This window comes from Anolis carolinensis, chromosome 1, assembly GCF_035594765.1.
Source record: "Anolis carolinensis isolate JA03-04 chromosome 1, rAnoCar3.1.pri, whole genome shotgun sequence".
Lineage (NCBI taxonomy): Eukaryota > Metazoa > Chordata > Lepidosauria > Squamata > Dactyloidae > Anolis > Anolis carolinensis.
Window position 1 is genome coordinate 23,309,607 of NC_085841.1, and position 8,561 is coordinate 23,318,167.

The window sequence follows — 8,561 nt, forward strand, 5'->3', positions numbered from 1 at the left end:
TATTTGAAAATCTACACAAAGTAGGAAGAATTACTGGATATAGAGCAAGGAAATTCTATTTTTTAGAATTTCCTTTCTCAATAATACAGGCATTCCCCCAAGTGGCAAACCAAATATGTTCTGTATGTTTTTATGTCAAATTTGTGTGTAAGTTAGATCAGGTACATTTTTAAGTGTAACTCTAGCCGTGTGTGTGTGTGTGTGTGTGTGTGGCATAGGGAAGGATTAACACCCTGTGATTTTTGTTTCTCTGTCTGTGCCCCTGTTAAGAAGATTTCAATTCACTTTCTGCCCCTGTGATAATAGGATTTTGAAAAATTTGGCCTCTTGTGGAAACAAAGATTGGTGAGAAAGCTTCAGCAGAAACACCTGTTCCTCATGATATCCCAGGAGTGAATTTCCCTTCTTAGAGGTAGATTTCTCGCACTTCCTGTGGTCTCACTCCTATTCTTATGAGTCGTTTGTAAGTCAGATGTTTGTATCTCGAGGACTTTTGTGTTGTTTTTGGGGAGCCAGGTTTACAGACAATACACAGCATAATTTCATCAATAATGTAGAGTCATAAAGTTGGAAGAGACCCCAAGAACCATTCTGTCATGCAGAGACACTCAATTAAAGCACTCCTGACAGATGGCTATCCAGCTTCTGCTTAAAAACCTCCAGAGAAGCAGACTCCACCACACTCTGAGGCAGAATATTCCACTGTTAAACAGTTCTTACTGTCAGGATGATCTATTTAATGTTTAGGTGGAATCTCTTTTCCTATAATTTGGTCCCATTGTTCTGTGTCCTAGTCTCCAGAGCATCAGAAAACAACCTTCTAAATGTGGCATCCTTTCAGATATTTCAGCATGGCTGTCGTGTCCCTGCTCGGCCTTTGTTTATCCAAGCTAAACACATGTAACATTGATAACCTCATATGGTGTATCAGGAAAAGGACCCATGCTGTTAATTTTTTTCCTTTTGTTATCAGGAGACTGTCTCCCTAGTCAGAGGAAACAGTTCTGTGATCTTAAACAGGCTGTCATTGCCATGGTGTTCCTCAGAATGGCTTTCCTACATACAAACATTAATATACATGCTACTGTTTCCCAATTTGAATCTCATTCCAGTGAGTGAAACCAATACTAATAGCACACTAGTTTTCGTTTCCATGTTGCAGTAATGATGGAACAGGCAGGAATGATCTCCTGAAATTGACTTGCTTCCCCACCCCAACCTTTTTAAATATAGTATTATCAATATTGTAAACCATATTTGCCATTTGGTTTCACTCATCTTCTGCAGGCAGTACTGTACCATAGTCCTTTTGAACGAAAAATGTATCTTCTTCTGAAAATGTTTAATGTTTTTATTTCAGTGTTTTGATTAACTTGGTAGTACTGCCTCATAGTCTTTTATTTATTTTAATATATATTTTATTTAAAAAGTGAGTTAATGAAGTTTTCTCAGGCCATAGTATTGTTCTTTCTAAACATAGATTATAGCAAAACAGAAGACTGTAATCATAAAGTTTGGGACAGGGCATGTCTATATTGTCATATTAATGCAGTTTGACACAACTTTAACTGCCACAGTTCAATGCTATGAAATTATGAGGATTGAAGTTTGCTTAGGCATTGGCATTATTTACTAAAGAAGGCTAAAGACCTTGTAAACCTACAACTCCCATGATCCCATGTTCCAGCTGTATTCTTCAGTAGCTTATTGAGAGGATTGCTGCCTATGTTACTGGAGTTAATATCATAGACTGGAAAGTTATTTTTGAAAAGTAATCAGTTACACTTAAGAACTGTGCTGTTCAGAGGGTCAGTTAATGGACTAGCACCAGTCCCAGAGTAATTTACTACTTGTCCCTTATAGAATTTCCAGTAAGGAAAGAAGCAATAGGCCCAAATATGGTACTACTCCTTGGCACAAATGAGAGAATTGCTGATCCTCCTTGTGAGATAACTTATGAAACAGTAACCTAGAAAACCCTAAGAACTGCCCTTTAGGAGAAAGGGCATGCCAGTATGTACCAGAGTGAGATGATAGTGAACTTTGGATGGGTCATGTGTACACTTTCCAAGAAGGTTTGCCATTAGGACTGGCCCTACCATTAAGCAGGAAGCCAACTGCCTCTAGCAATAGATATTGAGAGTCATTAGTAGCAGACCCCCTAGCTATTTCCTCCATAGCCCACACCCTAGCCATTCCCTGGTCTCATAAACTAGCCTTCTGCCTCAGATGTAGTGGTGGATTATGTCCTTTTACTGCCAGTCTAGTTGGCTACTGCATTGGGAGGGGCCCCCGGTGGCACAGTGTGTTAAAGCGCTGAGCTGCTGAACTTGCGGACCAAAAGGTCCCAGGTTCAAATCCCAGGAGCGGAATGAGCGCCTGCTGTTAGACCCAGCTCCTGCCAACCTAGCAGTTCGAAAACATGCAAATGTGAGTAGATCAATAGACACCACTCCGGCGGGAAGGTAACGACACTCCATGCAGTCATGCCGGCCACATGACCTTGGAGGTGTCTATGGACAACGCCGGCTCTTCGGCTTAGCAATGGAGATGAGCACCAACCCCCAGAGTCGGTCACGACTGGACTTAACGTCAGGGGAAACCTTTACCTTTACCTATACATTGGGAGGCTGTTGTCATATCTCACCTTGAATCTTTGCCTCCAGGGGCTTGAAATGCTGGAGATAGGTCCTGAGTAGACTCTTAAAGTATGATGCAGCAGCCCAGTCTTCTATTTTTTTCAAGTCCTTTTGAGTAAAATGAAACTTATCCAAATATGAGTTTCAATGAGCTGGGGTTTTATTCAGATGCACACTACATAACTGAAACCTGAGGGCCAGGCTAGCCTAAGTCATTTACCAGATAACTGCCCAAAGCAAGCCAAATTATTTTGGCCCAGAAAAATTGCAGAAGCATTTCTCATTTTTGAAGATGGAACCAAAATAACAATGAAGTCAAAAATTAACAATGGTGCTCAAAATGTGATCCCTAAGATAGTATCTTATCTCTGCCTAAGGATAATCTCTGAATGAGAATGAGGAGGTGAAATTTTTAATTTCATCTTAATAATCAAAGTAAGTGGACCTTGTTTTTCCTGTATTTGTCATTGTTCTTTTACAGCTGGAATTTTAATTGCATCTTTCTCACTGCCTAAAACCAGGCTAACATTTCAAATGTGGCTACTTTGGTGCCACCTAGTGAAATGTAAGTTATTTCTATCTCATTTTATTCTCGAAATGCAGAAAGTTCATTTTGTGGTGTTTGGGTTAGGCCTAATATCTTCCAGATTTTGAAGCTTAACTGGGGAGCCAAAGCTGAAATCTCTTTCATACTGTTGATGTGCTAATGTCCTACTGGTTTTTCTGTTCTGGCTGTGGTGGCTTATGACCTAAGTGAAAGGACACTCAGTTTTAAAATGGCCATCTGAGGTGCCCTACACTAGTTTGGACCATGGCCCATAACTGCTTACGGTTAGAGCTGTGGAACAATAAGTTACAGATAGATTGGTTTCCGGTTATTATTTAGGTATTAATGGAGGCGAGATGATGAGCTTACATTTCAAAAGTATTGTAGGAAACGAAGAAGGATTAAACTATTTATGAAAGCTTTCAAGCCCCGGGGAATCATGGCCTAACTAGGTTATGAAACTCTTGTTTCAATATAGATAGTTCCAATTTGTTTTGAATCATTTCCAGTTGTGTAACTTGATTTGACATTGTTTAAATGTTCCAATAGCCATTGCCCTGCCCTCTCGGTAGATTGTGGAATATACATTTTAAGAAAGTATAACTGTATTGGTGTAACATTTTTCTAGTTACAATGGGAGGTTTTGATTCCCCGACCACCCACATATACCCCAATCTGTGAATGTTCAAGTCCCACTATACAGGGTGTTTGAAAAAGAACACTCTATTCACCATTTAAATTTAATGGTGAATAGGGAGTTCTTTTTCAAGCACCCTGTATATAACAGTGTAGTGACATAATTCCCCTTATATAAAATGCATCTTGTCCACCCCAAAGACAGTGGATCAGGTCCCAAAAATTCATGTGCTCATGTTTTTGTGGATTCCTGCCCGGTATGCTGTAGCCAATTAAAACATAAGATCGGACTCTGTATTAACACTCTGCGTAGAAAGGGGTGCTCAGCAATCATTCACAAACCAAACACTCCATCTACCAGTTTAAAAGTCTTTTCAAAACTTTCAACTGCCTGTTACTATCTGATGGGTTGTTTGCCACCTGCCTTGGCAATAGTTGATTGGTGGCTGTTTGCTCATAACCTGTAAGAAGAGTTAACACAGAATGCAATAGCTGTACACTTGCTAATAAAACACAGCTAGATCTAACTGTAAATGACCTTGGCCTTGTATCCAAACTTTTTAGCATGGTATTCATCATGCCAAAAGAAGATATTTTCAAGCTCTGGATGGTTGGATCTGTGGATGCAAAATCAGTGGATATCGAGTGTTGACTGTACTTTCAAAAGTTAACTTTTGGGGTTATATTTTGAAGCATTTTAGATGCATATTGTCATTTTTAAAATCTCCTTGCTCACCATTAAAGGAAAAATATTGAATAGTAGAAAGCACATTGACAGATAACATAAGTTAACGTTTCAGTAACAATAGGTTACTTCTTAAATACCAAGCTTTCTATATTCTGCCTCTTGTACTTTACTGCCCAGCCATCTCCTGTAACAGTTTGGCCCTCTTAGCTCAGGACTCAGGAGCTTTCTGTGATGGGCAGGACAGGAACATTCCAGAGTATTTCCAGGAAGAAAAGTTAGAGGAGGTGGAAAGCACTTAGATTTATTGTCAGGTACAAGGATTTTTGTAGTGCAAGGTATTTACGTGCTAGCAGTTAATAACATGTTTACTAACTGTTCAGTTCTTCAATAATAGTGTTTGCATTTTCTGTCTAACCTAGTGGCTGTGGTGCTGATTTTACAGAGGTTCTTTTGAAGATGAGGAAAAAAGTTTAGTAGGCCAGGTGCCATGAAGACTTTGCTAGGGAACTGAATGGAGATTAATTTTTAATTGCATTTTTAAAAAAATAAACAACCGTTTTGTTTTTAAATTTACAATCCTATTGTGTGTGCACCATCTTAGTTGGTTTTAGAAGAGTAGCATATCAATATCTCCCGAAATAATAAGTAAAGGCTTCTTCAGCTTTCTGACATTGCTGTTCTCCTAAGTGCCTTTAGTCCTGATCTAAAATTAGAGCTTGCTCTTGAAATGAATACAGTTGCTCTTCAATCAGCAGACTGCAAATTGAACTATAAATTCTTGTCTCATATATTTCACGCCAGATTAGCCTGAAGCGGAGAGAGGGATGATTTATGTCTTGACATGTCTAAGGTTAGAGGCTGGAGCAATAATAGAAAATGTTTTGTTCATCCTCTCTACTGTCCTTTGGTGAGTGATTTCAGCTTGACAGCCACAACTTCATAACCAATTCTTCTTGGTCATAGAGACTAAGTGGTCTAGATCAGAGGAGGAAAACATTCTGTTTTTAAGATTGTTTTTACCAGTAGCTCCCTTCAGCCACACTCATCAATTTTAAGGTAGTGTGTGGGTTTAATAGAGTTGTCAGAATGAAAACCGAAGGTGTCTCCTTTTAAAAGCAGTGCAGATTGGTGAATTTCATCAAGGGATACAGGCTGTATATATCTTGTGGAATATCTGCATTTGCATATATATACATAATGAGATTATCTTGGACAAGGGACCTATGTCTAAACACAAAATTTATGTATTATACATTCCCTATACTCACAACTTGAAAGTAATTTTATTAGAATGTTTTTAAATTGTTTAATAACTTTGTGCATGAAACAGTTTGTGTACATTGAACTATTAACAAGCACATGGTCTCAGCAACCTATCTGGAACATTTTTGATATTGGAATTTTCAGATCTGCTGTTTAGAGATGGTCACCAAGTTATATGATACACAGCACTTGCTGAAATCCCCTCTTCTACACAGCTATTAAAACTATATGGCAATTCTACAGTTTTCATTTTGGCAAACCTGATACATTTGAATAACACTAATCCAAAGCGATTAGCAATAAATCGCACACCTCTCCCTGCCAATTCTTTCCCATAACACCCCAGAACAATGTTGTCAGTATGTAATATTTCTAAGTTTGGTTCCAACTTGGTTCCATTTAATTATTTGGAAATCAAATATTTTAAAATCTGTTTCAAATGAGAATTGGATTAAAATACAAATCATTCTGCCAGGCAAATCAATTTTACCTTTCCAGAGAACTAAAAATAAAAAATTCAGGTGTGGCATCCAAAACCTGTTGAACTAAAGTACACAAAATAAACAACATAGTCGGAACATCTGTAGATTTTTAGCCTCAAAGTCCTGGAATTTGGGGATATAATTCTAAGATGTTTAAATAAATGATCAGCCAAACAGTTACTTTTTCAGAATCTTTATTATAATATTCTTCAGTACTTGATGGGAACAATGTGGCACTGCCCCATAAAGAACTCATTTAAATTCTAATCAGAGCTGCTAGAGATGAAATGGTAAGATCTTGACAAATTGAAGAAGGACGCTCCTTCCGACAGATGGACTGCTGTTGCTGAAAAATTGTCAGTAAGGTGAGAAACAGCAAAACACAACTTTGGAGAAACAACGAACCCATTCTTATCTCACATCTTGGTTTTAACATCAGATTCAGGCCCACTGTTGACGCATATGGTATTTTGACACAGTACTTTCTAATATCAGAAAACACTCTTGCACATTATCTTAAAAGTTGTTAAGATACAATGTCTGTCAATGCCATTGAATTTTGTACTGTATTTTGACAGTACTTTCTAATATCAGAAAACTATTGAATAGAAAGACTGTTGTTCAAATGAAACAGTTATATAAATCTTGATAATGTTGTAGAAGAATTTCTTTTCAATAAAAGCAAATAAAAATAGTTCTGTTTTAAAAAGCTGTTGATCCAAATCTCTGGCAACCCTTTCCACATTGTCTTCTGAGGTCAGAAGTTTCAGGTCTCCCTGCAATATTATATCACTACATTCTCTCTCGCACAGTACCTTAAAAGTTGTTGAGATATAATGTCTGTCAATGCCAATGCTCTTTGTAATCCCCAGAAAATCAGAAGCTGGCTACTCACATGGCCTGTCAAGACAGGTGTGCAGTGCCTCAACACTGCTGAAGGAAACTCGAGAGCCAGGACTGCAGCTTGAAGCTGTCAGGGTCAGGGCATCTAGCACAGACTTTTGTTATTAAGGCAAAGTAAATGCAAAAGAGAACAGGGTTTCCATACAGCCAGCAGAGCTGTTTGACAATTGACACTGCTGACTTCAGAGCTTGGGAAAATTACTGTTTTAGATTTTAGTTGCCAGAATCACCCAGCTGACCACACACTCACCCCGGAGGTTTGAGTATTATAGTTCAAAAAGTGCCATTTCCAAATTTGAAGTGCAATCACTTTTTTCCATCTAGGGGAAAGAACAGTCCCTACTTTAACCAGTACTAAGGAGGCAATAAGAGAGGCAGAGGGCAGTTGGTAGTTGGTCCTCTGTAAGGGCATATTGCTGCTTGGATATTTACTTAGGTTGTTCATATTGGTAGAATCATAGAGTTGCAAGAGACCACAAGTGGCATCCAGTCTAACCCCCCGCTATGCTGGAATACATGGTCAGAGCACTTCAATGGATGACCATCTAACCTCTGTTTAAAAACCTCCAGAGAAGGAGAACTCCACTGCATTTCAAGGTAGTATATTCCACTGTTGAATAGCTCTTAATAGGAAATAACTAACTATCCTATACGATGATGTATAAGTCTTGAAACTTTAGTTTAAAAAATTAACCTGAAGAGTCTGGATCAATTTATCCATGTATCAGTGTGCACACTGTACCTTAAATCTTATCAACAATGAGCCACCCCGTTCTCTGAGTAGAGTGGCAAAAGACAATTCTGTAGTGAACCTAAAAGAAGCACTGACTCCCTCTATTCTCCAACATGGCACTGCTGCTAGACTTCTTGAATGTCTTTGTTTTACTGGTTTGACTGGTCCTGTGAGGTAGCATTAGTACTTTCCCTAACATGTTGTTTCCATGTATAACAACAAGAAGTTATACATGGGAATGGTTTACATAAATATATGGTAATATTACGCATTACTGCTTGAGATAGCCTCCATCTCCATGGCTGTGTGCCACCTTAGAGCATGCATGGTAATGCTTCACATTTATATTGTTCTTTCAAGTGTTTAGATCACTTCCAGTGGGCTCGGGCTGTGGCGCAGGCTGGAGAGCAGCTGCAATCAATCACTGCAATGAATCACTCTGACCAGGAGGTCATGAGTTTGAGGCCCGGCTCGGAGCCTATGTTTGTTTGTCTTTGTTCTATGTTAAAAGGCATTGAATGTTTGCCTATATGTGTAATGTGATCCGCCCTGAGTCCCCTTCGGGGTGAGAAGGGCGGAATATAAATGCTGTAAATAAATAAATAAATAAATTATTTTTTTTTGAACATTCTATAATCTTGTAAAACAGGAGCTGCCAGTTGTTGGTGTT